We start from the raw sequence: 2,883 nt of genomic DNA, 5'->3' as shown, positions 1-2,883 counted from the left end.
CACCGAAGCGGGTGCGCATTTTCAAATGAACTACCCTGCGCACTTGATGGTTTTGCTGAAACCTTGGCAACTAACGTGTTGTGTATTGAGTGAAAACAAATGACAAGCAAATGAGACTAACCCAAGACGAACGCGAAGTACGCACTTCAGAACTAGGATTTTCAGAAGGGCCACCGGAACAGCCAGCTTGTAGGGATCCGTGCTGTTAATTACGGACCGATACCTTGTCCACCCAATTGGCTTTAAAGCGTATCGTAATTTCTACACCTTATATTGGTCCAAACAGAAGAAGGCGTCTCACTCCACTAATTTTCTTCATCGAGCATTCGAGCCCGATAGATTCTTTACGGTCAAATCGATTTTTTTAAGTTTGGTGGGATTGCATTGAAAAGTGTTATTGATCAACCAAAGACTTTCGCGAAATCTATTCCAGCGCATCCACACATCTCATGGAATCATAATTAATCATGTATTGGTAAAGCATAAGTTTTTGTACTAGAATAAGCCTAAGATTGCTAGAATCACTGTTAAAGTCCCCCGGGTAAACATGCTCAACTTTAAATGGTGAATTTTGTTTTGGTAGGTCTCGCATCAGCAAGTACCATCCCCCGTCATTAGTTTGGATTATCTTTTTCCGAACTGTTGGTCACAGTTGGTCACGACCCCCAGGAGTAGTTTTGATCCAGATGGTAGACATAGGGGCACTGTTGATGTAGAACAAATGTACAGTGTGATTACATTTCTCACATTTAATAAACGAATTTCATAAATAAGAGATGGTAAAAAGAATTAATGGGGTCGTCGTACAATCTTGTCGCCAAAAGTATATTTGAAGCAGAATCTCGCGTACCATCGATCCACAGATCTGTGATCGATCTCAAATTCTCCCGCCACGTCCGTTAAGAGATTTGAAATCATTTTCTTATGAATTTCCATGGAACTTGAAGTGTATGGAGTCTGGAAATGAGTATCACTCAGACGAGATTCAATTGGTCTCAGCCTATAAGTAAATTGTACCAGTGATTTTTACCGCTATAATACAATCTAATCAATTTTTACCCTTGATTCTTTTAACGCAATTTTCAGAAATCTGCGTCTCGAAATGTTTGCGGCCAACATAAGCATCTTCTCAACTGCCGACCACGTCACATGTCTTCTCCCACTTCTCACATCGCGTGAGCTGAAAAAAAATAGCGTTAGTTTGTGCTTAAAACAACGTTAGGCCAACACAGATTGTGTGACATACCTGGTTATCCCCAGAACTGCAATAAATTGTTTGGTCCGGAAACCGTACTTTGGCCGTACTCAGAAATATTATTTTCGATTTCAAATCGAACAAACGCGAATTGACAGCTTGTTTGAGTTAAATGATAACAAATTTCAAACCTTGTTTTGAAGGTTGCTTGGATACCTTAAATTACAGGCTACAAATGCGCAGGGAGGAGGAAATGAATAGTTCACCCGTCGACCACCATTCTTTGATAGGCGCTACTGTTTTGTTGCCGATTATTTTCATAAGTTGCAAATCTATGTATTAATTATCTAAGGTTTAAGTGATTTTTTGTTGGAACAAACCTTCAAAAAACATTTCAAAATTAATTTTCAAACATAACATTTCTAGACTAAATCGGTGATTCTAGAACCCAAATGGGCCAAATTTGTGCTCAAAATTGCGATATCTCGAATGGTTTCCGAGATATTTGAGATAAATGTCATATTTTGGTGCTTAACCCAAAAAATACCGGAATAGGACATTTTTTTCCAAATATCTCAGAAATCAGTGGAGATATCGCAATTTTGAGCACAAATTTGGCCCAATTGGGTTCTAAAATCACCGATTTAGTCTAGAAATGTTATGTTTGATAAATAATTTTGAAATGTTTTTTGAAGGTTTGTTCTAACAAAAAAAAAACACTTAAACCCTATGCGCCACTCCTAAATATCAACCGAAATCGCTCATTTTTGTACAGCTCACTTATTTCGACTAGTACATCACTTTCCACTTGGGAAATCTAATCCTAGAGATATTTTTTAAAATTAGCCCCACTCTAGCGTTTCAGGGACACTTACGAAGTTTCAAGTGGTCTCTAAGGTGCTTAATACTATTGAAACGCTCCTGAAATCCCCGTAATTCATGTGAAATATCCCTAGACGCCCTGAGGCCAGGCACGTGCACAGAAGTGGTGCCAAGAAAGGGGGTTTCCTTAATTTCGGCAAAAGGTGGAGGGGCACCTAGTGTATGGAGCGTTGGTAATGGGGGGGGGGGGGGAGTTTAACACCCGAAATCCCCTCCTCCCCCCTTGTGCATGGGCTTGCCTGAAGCCCCTTCAAAAAGCTCTTTCTTAGTAACATTTTGATGATCATTCAGGCTTAGATGTTTTGAGAACTGTCGTAAAACCTAATACCTTTTATTCTGGTTTTTAAAATGGTTCTAAGAATCCCTTCTAGCCTACTTGACTGAAACAAGTTACTTGTGTTGAGACCCCTTGAAACGCCCCTAAAATGTCGTGATGCTCTCTTGGAAACTTCCATAGCCCCATTAAACCTTAGAACCTCTCGAAAAAAAAAAAAACTTTTGAAATCGCACCTGAAAACTCCTTGATACACCTCTTAATCACTATCAAATGCCCCTAACAGCTCTCAAAACAATACTAAACCAAGTGAAACTTTTTGAATGGCTTTTAAATGCCTTGTAACGCAGCTTAAACCCCTTGTAACGCCCTTTAAAGGCTCCTGAGACCACCTAGATCGCCCTTAAAGCTCCTTGAAACACCCCCGAAACCCCGTAATACTATTGAAACGCCAACAAAACTTGGTGGAACGTCCTTAAACGGCTCCTGAAATCCTCTAAAACAACTCCCTGAAACGCTCATGAAGCCCCTT

At 39.9% G+C, this 2,883-nt stretch overlaps 1 long non-coding RNA gene across 1 annotated transcript; it reads right to left on the bottom strand.

Moving 5' to 3' along the window:
* Positions 1–540: 540 nt before the first annotated feature.
* Positions 541–1,544, bottom strand: LOC134289721 (uncharacterized). Its single transcript, XR_009998637.1, has 3 exons — positions 1,247–1,544; positions 1,060–1,180; positions 541–1,000 (listed from the first exon to the last, which is right to left on the bottom strand). It is a non-coding gene; the product is annotated as an uncharacterized LOC134289721 (long non-coding RNA).
* Between the last annotated feature and the right edge of the window lie 1,339 nt (positions 1,545–2,883).

This window comes from Aedes albopictus, chromosome 3 (assembly GCF_035046485.1).
Source record: "Aedes albopictus strain Foshan chromosome 3, AalbF5, whole genome shotgun sequence".
Taxonomy (NCBI): Eukaryota; Metazoa; Arthropoda; class Insecta; order Diptera; family Culicidae; genus Aedes; species Aedes albopictus.
The sequence above is the reverse complement of the archived record's forward strand: the minus strand, read 5'-3'. Positions and strand labels throughout refer to the sequence as shown.